The sequence below is a fragment of the Rosa chinensis genome, chromosome 3 (assembly GCF_002994745.2).
Source record: "Rosa chinensis cultivar Old Blush chromosome 3, RchiOBHm-V2, whole genome shotgun sequence".
NCBI lineage: Eukaryota > Viridiplantae > Streptophyta > Magnoliopsida > Rosales > Rosaceae > Rosa > Rosa chinensis.
Genome location: NC_037090.1, coordinates 13,892,514 through 13,902,104, shown reverse-complemented (window position 1 = coordinate 13,902,104; position 9,591 = coordinate 13,892,514). Strand labels below are relative to the sequence as shown.

The 9,591-nt window shown below is 36.2% G+C and overlaps 1 non-coding gene across 1 annotated transcript; it reads left to right on the top strand.

Moving 5' to 3' along the window:
• Positions 1-688: 688 nt before the first annotated feature.
• Positions 689-762, top strand: TRNAR-UCG. Its single transcript has one exon. It is a non-coding gene; the product is annotated as a tRNA-Arg (tRNA).
• Positions 763-9,591: the final 8,829 nt, after the last annotated feature.

Below are 9,591 nucleotides of genomic sequence, written 5' to 3'. Positions count from 1 at the left end.
AATCATAGTTTCCTTTGTGGCCCAAATGAATTGGCAGCCCATTCCAAGATTTACTTACACATACAGATTCGTTATATAATAAAAATTTATAAGTTGACACATGAGATACTGCAATTGCATATTTGCATTGCAGCAGAAGTGTTTTCTGCCCACGTCAAATCCCCGAAAAACATATACTGTATGTCTATATACTCATGCGGCATTGCACATCCAGGTTATCAGCAACCTGGTCATACTAATGACAATATATGCATGTTAATTAGGATCCAGATTATCTAGATCAAAATATCGAAAGTCAATGAAATATCAATAGTGTGGAAAAAAAAATTCAACAGAAATATCAATAAAATATAGGATATCAATGAAAATTTTACCGATTTTTTTTTTAACTTTTATAATTAACTAAAAATAAAATATCCAAAAAAATTGAAAATTAATATTGGTATTTGTAAAAATTAGAAATTTTGAAGATATTTTAGTACATGTAGCCATGTAGGACAGTTGAGTTTTCTTACCAAGTGTGTCAAAACTCAAAACAGAGTGTTCCAAGACGACAAGCTATTACGTGAAGGATACATGGAAGCCTAATTAAAAGCCAAAAAAAGGTCCTCATACTTCAGCGTGGTAATCGTGAATAATGGCACGGACTGAGGAGAAATAAAAAAGAGCAGCAACATTATCCCAAGAAGACCGCATAGCGCAGTGGATTAGCGCGTTTGACTTCGGATCAAAAGGTCGTGGGTTCGACTCCCACTGTGGTCGAAATACAATTTCATAATTATATTCTGGTTTTTTTTCCCAGTTATGTTAAGACCTCCTCCTCCTTCATTTTCTTTTTAATGTATTTTGTTAGAAACATAAGATTGCCAAATAACACGATAATCATAATGTAGATTATTGTAAAATTTCTATTGTCCTGGGTGAAGGTCTATAATGTCTGCTAGTATCAAAGTGAGTTTATTCAAGTTTGAGGCCAGTAAAGCCGAGTGTCTTCATGCATTGTTAGGTTTTGTTGATATTTCAAGCATTTCTTTTATAAGAACACTCGAGCGTCTTCAACACAATTTTTTATACCATACAATAATTAAATGCTACGAAAAACTACGGCTCTGGGAAGAATTTGTTTTTAGGGAACTCTTCCACTTTGTAAAGAGCATAAATGTCTTTTCTAGTTATAGAAATATTTACTTGTAGAGGAAAAATACAAAGCTAAGATCTCATGCAAGTACCGTTATATATAGAAGAAAATATCACTACAATTAAAGCTGTTATTGGCGTGCGAGTAACTATTTTGACCGATTCAATCAAAACCTTAAACTCAGCTTTTCAACCTCACAGCTTGTTGTTCCCCAATTTCACAGCCTTGCTCGAAAACCCTAAACTCAACCTAATTAAACCCAAATTCTAATTCAAGGTGAAAATCTTCAAAAACCCTAATCCAATTTAGTGAATTCCCAAAATTCTTCTCTAGTTCATCAGGAAAGATGACCTCCCATTCTACTCATTCTCCGTAAGGCAGTAATGAGATCGTGGTCACTGAATAAACTAGAGGTGATGAACATGAACAAAATGCTGAAACACCTTCTCTGAGTCCAACATCGACAACTTGTGCTTCGAAACAGAAAAGGAAGAAGAAGTTTGAGCCTGTGAAGAGTCAAACGAGAAAGAGAGAGAAGAAGATAAAGACAGAAAGGTCAATGGTGTGGATATATACTTCACCAAATTCGACCAGCCATTAGTGGAGATCATTTGGAAAGGAGAAGCCGAGAAGGTAGTCGACAATACAAAGTAAGCTCAGTGTAAGTACTGCCCCATTCATTTAGCTTGTGATTCTAGGAACAATGGTACTAGTTCACTTAGGAAACATATAGAGCTGGTTTGCAAAGCGTACCGTGGTAGGAATAACTTAGAAGAGAGTCAACATCTCTTAAGTAGTGATGTCTTAGATCAAAAATCTACTTTATTTTCAAGGCAATGGTTAGAAGAAGCATGTCTAGATGCTGCTTGTGTGATGCTTGTGTTGGATGAATTACCTTCTAATGCTGATAAAAGGCCAGCGTTTAGGCATTTTTGTAAGGTAGCAATACCAAGGCGGGAAGTACCTTGTAGAAAGATGGCAGTAACAATTTTTTTGCGCATGTATGATGCCAAAAAGGAGACACTAAAAAGGGAATTAAGGTCACCTTCTATTTGTTTGACAACAGACACATGAACCTCATGTTAAAACATAAACTATATGGTAATCACTGCACATTTCATAGATTGTGGGTGGAATATATATGCACAAAAGAGTGCTTAATTTTTGTGTAATACCAAACTACAGTGGCAATATCATAGGAAAGATTCTACAAACTTGCTTGGTTGAGTGGAACTTAGACAGGGTATTGACTATATCAATACAATGCATCACTAAACAGGGTTGCGCACCATAAAGTACCTTAAGAAAAAAATGAGTGGATGTCTAAGGAAACCAATGTTTGAAGGGAGGTTTACGCATGTAAGATGCTTGGCTCACATTATAAACATTATTGTGAGGTCTAGTCTACATATAATGGATAGGAAAGTGGCTAGCATTAGAAATGTTGTTAGATATGTGAGGAGTTCAGGACAAAGACTTGATGCATTTAAGCTCTATGTTGAGAAAGAGAAGTTAGAGTATAAGAAAGTATGTGTGTTTGATACTTAGATGTGCCAACAAGGTGGAATTCCACTTTCATTACGTTAGACACAACTTTAGAATTACAGAGGGCTTTTGATAGAATTGCTGAGAAGGATGTGAAATATCTGAGCGATTTTGATGAAGTGTTGGATCATAATTCATATACATATTTGTGCCATAAAACATGGAAATTACTTGTTCTAAAGTCCAATTTAATGTTGACTAATCCAATTCCATTATTCCCCTAATCTTGTACTTTTGTTTAACCTTTGTGTTTATTTATATATTTATTATGTTTTCCTTATCATGCTAGGAAATGATGGAGAATCATGGAAATGCACTAAAAAGTCAATCATAGCACATTTTCCTACTCCGGTTAGGAGAAAGCGAGCTAGACAAGAAAGGAGGGGTGGCAGCCTAATCAAAAGAACTCCAAATGAGTTAAAACTTTTCAGATCAATTATATACATCTTAAGAATAATTTCTTATGAAGAGTACAAGAGCTAGTTCGGAGTAGAAGACTTTTAAAAAATTGGTCCAAATTTCTGACTAAAAGACGAAAACGGTAAAATTGGACCTGTACGGATTCCGGCAGCATTTTCGGTCAAACCACAATGAAATAAGTTCTAAAATTTTACCATAATGATTTAGACTTATGAAGGAACATTTGGTATGAAGAAGTCAAAGGCTAGTTCTGAAGTCTCTGTGGAGATTCAATTGAAGGAAGCTTCAAAGACGTATCCTAGTCAAAACATGACAGTTTGGCCTAGAACCATTTTTAGGCGGATTTCTTGTGCATTTTTGGAAGGTCTATGATGCTAAAATTATCAAGCAGAGCCCTAGAAGAATCCTACAAGACTATGGCAAGATTAATCCAACATATTATCTATAATAGGCATCATTTGTACACTTTCTCTCCCATGCTTGTCATCCTGACTTTGGTGACCCAAAACCACTCCAACACTCTTCATTTTCATGTCTCCCGTGTATAATAAAGAGAGCTAGCTGCTCCTCCCTTCTCCCTTAGCCATATTTTTCTACTCTACTCTCTTTAATAACTTATTATTACTTCCCTCTTTTTACTAATTCTCTTCCATACATTTTCCCCTTATTTTTAGGATCTATTACTACTCTCATACTCTACCTCCATGCTTCTTACAATGCTTGAGCTGCTATCTTTGCTTCCATTCATCATTTTACTCCTCTCTCTCTTCTCTATACAAGCAACCTTTCATTATACTCTTAAACCATCACCCATTCCACCCCATAACATCTTTTTTCTCTCTATCTCCACCTCCCAAAATCCAAACTCATAATATCCATACTCCTCAACCTCCATCTCCATCAGTACAACTACCATCTTCCACCACCACAAACTCCATCACCACCACCATTACTCTATCACCACCACAACTACTCTATCACTACCACTTAAAGTTAGCCAAAGAAACATCATATCTTCATCACCATTTCATTCATCATCAACAAAGAAGTTCATCATCCATCCATTCCACCATCAAAGAGGATTTAAGGAGCATTTAAGGAGGAAAATAAGGGAGAAGCTAGCCATTGATTTGTCAAGTTTCAATTAGTTCATTATTTCCTTTAACTCTTTAATTTACCTTGATGTATATTATAGATTTGATGCTAATTTGTATGATTATGAGGGAGTAGTTACTTTGTTGGGCTGGGTTGAAAACCCTAGCCAATCTTGTATGAATTGATGTTATAATATGATGTGATGTAATTTTATTTAATATGCCTACATGCTAGTTCAAGAGTTGAATGCATATGCTTAGACTTTACCACTTTGAGTATGTGTGTTTGCTATGTCATAATATAATATTTAGAGATTGGTAACCTTTGAATGTTAAAGCATGAAAGCACACTAGATGTGCATGTAGGGGTTATGAATTACAATCACTTAGAGATAAGCTTGGTTGGTTTGCATGATTTCTTCATCTCCAAACTTTATGCACTTAGGGTAATGCACTAGATACCTAACCGAATTGAAATGCATGACTTAAGTAGTTAAGTACTACACCCGAGAGGGGTTGCTTGATATCACAAAAGGAGCATGTCACTTGTCATACCCGAGAGGGATGCAAGAAGAGAAATTGGTTAATTAATTTAGCATCATTTATACTGAAATGCATCAATACTTGCAAGAGAGGTTAGTGGTAGACAATCTAAATCCTAACTTTCATCCATTTGATCACTAGTTTAGTTTAGAGTAATTTAGTTTACATTTGAGTATCTAGTTGTTTTCAATTCAAAACTATATTAAAAAACCAAAATCAAATCACTACTCCATCTTGCACATACTCACCATGAGCCTAGATTTTCTTGTAAACTTAGGTTTGTGATTGTACATTTGCATATTCTAGCTCTCCTTAGGTTCACACCCTAGCTAGTGAAAGGAATCCAATTCTCGTGGATTCGACAACCTTTCTTAAATCCCTATAACTTGTACCCCTTATACTTGAGGGTGACTATTTGGCTAACATGAAAATGAAGAGTTGGTTAATGAATATGAAGAAGTTGAAATTACTCAAAGTAGGCAGCAAGACAACATGTGAAGATGGTAAGGCCCCCAATTGAAATAGATTGGGAGAAAGCAACTGTTTTTGTGAGGTTTCTAAAGGTTTTCTATGATGTTACAGTGAGTGTGCATGCACAACTTCACCCTACATCACACAAAGCCTTCCATGACATATATAGTTACAATCAAGGTAGAGCTGGATGAGCTGTTTTATAAGCACATAAACAATCAATCAAGTGAGAGTGATAAAATTTTGTTTGGTATGGCTAACAAAACGAGTAACAAGTTCAAAAAATACTTTGGATCACTATAAGTCATCAATAAGCTTTTTCCTGAGCACTTGTCTTAGCTCCAAGGTATAAACTAAAAAAAAATTGAGAGAGTGTGTGAAACACTGCTTGCCATGGACAGGAAAGAGATTAAGAGGAAATAAGAGGAAGTGAGAGAGCTTGTTGTAAATTTGTGCGACCTTTATGCATATTCTAATGGTGATCATAGTGCACAAAAGAAAAAAAAAATGGTGGGAGAGGGTATGCAGTACACCAAGACCAAGTGTTGGCAAATGAGGAGGAGGACTAACAGGGAAGAGGGCTGCTATGCTAGTAGATTAGAACAAGCAGCTTGAAGGTGAACCAATGGTGGTTGGAAGAGAGATTGATAGATACTTGTAGATCCCATAGAAAAGCCTGAAGAAGATGAAGATTGAAAGATTTTAGATTGGTGCATGGAAGGTTAATGGTTCAAAGTATCCTTTGCAAGCTGTGGCAAAGGATGTTTTAGCAATCCAAGTCTCCACAGTGCTAGTGAAAGTAGTTTCGGCACAGGAAAAAGGGTAATTGATCCACTTAGGAGTTCTTTAACTCTTAGAACAGTTGAAGCCCTCATGTGCCTCCAAAACTGGTTCAAGTCTGATGCAATAATGGGGTTGAAATATATTCAAACCATTGAGGAAATGCAGTTCTTTGAAGATGTTGAAAGAAGTATACAGTGTTGCATTTTTAATTTTTACTTTTTGGTGTTATTGTCCCATTTTTTCAGCTTTAATTTTGTGTAATACTTTTGTTTTCTATGTAGAATAAGCAAAAGAAGAGAGACTAAGAATAGAGCAGGCAATGGAAGTTGAAAAGACTCAAGCCACTTTTTTTTTTATTATAATTATTTTTTTATTTTTTTTAAAGGTAGCGGGGCGAGGACTAACTCATCGTCCTCTCCCGAAATATTATTGATAGATAAAGAAGAGTACATACAGGCCGGAGGACTTAACCAAAGCCGTGCCCTAAACAAGCTCAAACAAGCAATAGAAGATTCTAGAAAGTACCAAACCATTACACACTAAACAATAGAATATAACCAACATGAAGAACCATATGTAAAACCAAGATAGGAAGGACGAAAAACAAAACTCATCTGAACCTGTAAGCCACTCTTCCAGAGAAATTGCGACCAAATGCCGGGGCAAGGAATTGAGGAAGAACGTCCCACACATGACTCCCATTGTCCGTAGCACCATATATAGTTAGCTAAAATATCTGCAGGGACATTCCCTTCACCGAAAATATGGGTCACCTTTAGGTGCATATTACGCGTTAAAGCTAACCCATTTAACCACCTAGTTCGCAGCCTCCATGGAATAAGATATGGAGCTTTGAAGAACCTCACTACTGCCAGGGAGTCTGGCTCAATCCATAAGTCATTCCATTCTCGCAGCTTTGCTACAGGAACAGCCTCAAGGAAAGCTAGAATTTCTGCGTCCAAAGAGCTAAACACCCTGATCTTAGAGGCAAAGGCAAGTACAAATGAACCATCATGGTCACGAGCTATCCCACCGAATCCCACAAGCCCAGGGCTTCTGAAGGAACCATCAATGTAACATCCCGTATCGTCACTTACCCGTTTACTAGTCATTTGGACGGTAAACGACAATTACTTTCACTTTTCACCCTAATTTGGTAGTTTAGTGGCCCTAAAAGTTGACTTTTTGTTCGGGTCAAAATTTGGGAAAATGTTCTTCATGGAAGTCGTAGAGGACGTTAAACCGAGCGCGTGCATATGTGGTACGTAAAAATCGGAGCTCGTATACGAAAGTTATAAGCGAAAGTGTAGAAATTACTGTTCATGGTAAGTTATATATTTATATGGGAATTTACTGTTGATAGATTTCTATATTTGGAAACCTACCCAACCGGGTAAGTTCTCTCTTTCTCTCTCCCCTACTCTTTCTCCCCTCTCGGCCGATTTCTTCTCCCCTCTCGGCCGATTTCTTCCCCCTCCGGTGATGCGCTAAAAAGCAAGCGCATAATTTAACCCTGAAAATATCGTTAGTAGTATAAGCAAATAGGGATCGTTCTATCCGGGGATTGAGGGTACACTTGTAATTGTGAAACAAATAAAGAAAAGTATTATTTATAAAAATAAAATAAAGAATATAAATATATACAATTGTATAAACAAATAAAGAATTAAAATAATAAAGTATTATTTACAAAAATAAAACAAAGAATAAATATATACAAGTAAACACAAATAAGGGGGGATTAGGATTCTTTAAATTAAAATTAAAATAAATAAAATAAAGGAAACGTAAAAACATATATACAAGGGTGGAACGCAAGGAACAAAGATCAAAATCAATTCCATGTAATCAAATTCGATTCAAACCCTATAATTGTTCTTCCAAGTCATGAGAGATGAGTTGATCATGTGAAACATTCGAAAGCAAATGATTTCCCATATTTTACTTTTCAATGCTAATTAACCTAAGCGAAAGCACCTAGATTAATCCTATCAAACATGCAATCAAGCCCTAGAAAGCTAGTCAATCATGACATGTTCAACGCATTAGACATAGAGAAAGGCTATCAACTCAAGTGTACAACTTAGTTATGGAAAAGTCCACCTAATTGCAATTTTCTTCAATTAAATTCGATTCTTGTCCGGAACCTTTACTACTTTTGATTCAAGTTACACAAAACGAAAAGTCGATTTCATGTTCTTAAACCTAGCACCAATTACATGCAAATCCTATAAGTGTCGACCAAAATAAGATAAACATATAAAAGTTTTCTGTAAAGCAAATTTAATCGAACAAACTCACATAAGCAACTTAGAATCACAATTATAGAATTCGAAAACTTTATTTAAACATAGAAATTGGGCTTAAACTTTGCCCTAAACATTATTGTTAACTAGAAACAAGTTCATATGAATTCAAACAAGGAAAACAAAAGATCATTACAAGGAAAAAGAATGAATTACACCGTGAGGGGAGATGGAGATGGAGAGCTTGAACGTTGGAATCTTGAATCTTGGAAGCAAGTCTTCAAGGTGGATGATGGAGGCTATGTCCTCACGGCTTCTTCTTCTTCTCTTTACTTGAAAATGCAAAACTAAGAACTAGAGAATGGAAAATAAAAATGGAAAGGAAATGGAGAGACAAAGAAGATGAAATGGATGAAGGAATATGTGTTAGAGTGAGAGGAGAAGGTGTTTATATAGGGAAGAGAAAGAAGAGTGAAATTGGAAAAGATGGAGTAAATTAGTGTGAGTAATGATGGAGAAAACATGATGATTACACCCTAAAACATGGAATGTTTTTGGGTGATGATGATGGTGGATTAGTGTGAGAAATGATGGAGAAAACATGATGATTACACCCTAAAACATAGAATGTTTTTGGGTGATGATTGTGGTGGATTAGTGTGAGAAATGATGGAGAAAACATGATGATTACACCCTAAAACATGGAATGTTTTTGGGTGATGATGATGATGGATTTCCTACTCATTTACTTCAATTTTATCTCCACCGAAAGTTTAGATTCTGCCCAAGGCTTCTTCATAACAAATATTCCCCCATGAATGTAGATTACTGTGGTAAAATTTCAGAATGTATTGCCATGTGGTTGGGCCGAAAATGCTGCTGGACCTCTTACAGGTCCAGTTTTCCAGTTTTGCTTATGTAGAAAATTGGGCTGATTGTTTGAATGCCTTCCACTCATAGTTTGCTCTGGCACTCTTCATAAGAAATGATCCTTGGGCTTTCTAGAATGAATCTGGAAAGTTTCAACTCATTTGAAGTTCGGATGGTTAGTCTGCCACTCCTCATTTCTTGTCTAGCTCGCTTTCTCATTGGCTCAATTTATCCAAGACACGCTTTCTCAGGCCAAAATGCTCATTTTAGTGCCAAACAGCTCATTTCATCATCATCTACTCCAATGTACCTAAAAAATAGAAATTGAGTTAAAAATAGATTCGTTAAGGAATTAACTAAGCAAAATGTGAGGAATTAACTATTAAAATACCGCATTAAAATGCTCCTATCATCCGGTATCTTCCTCCTCCGGCCGACCCAGGACACAATCCGGCCACCCCCAAGCTCGGTTTCTTCCCCT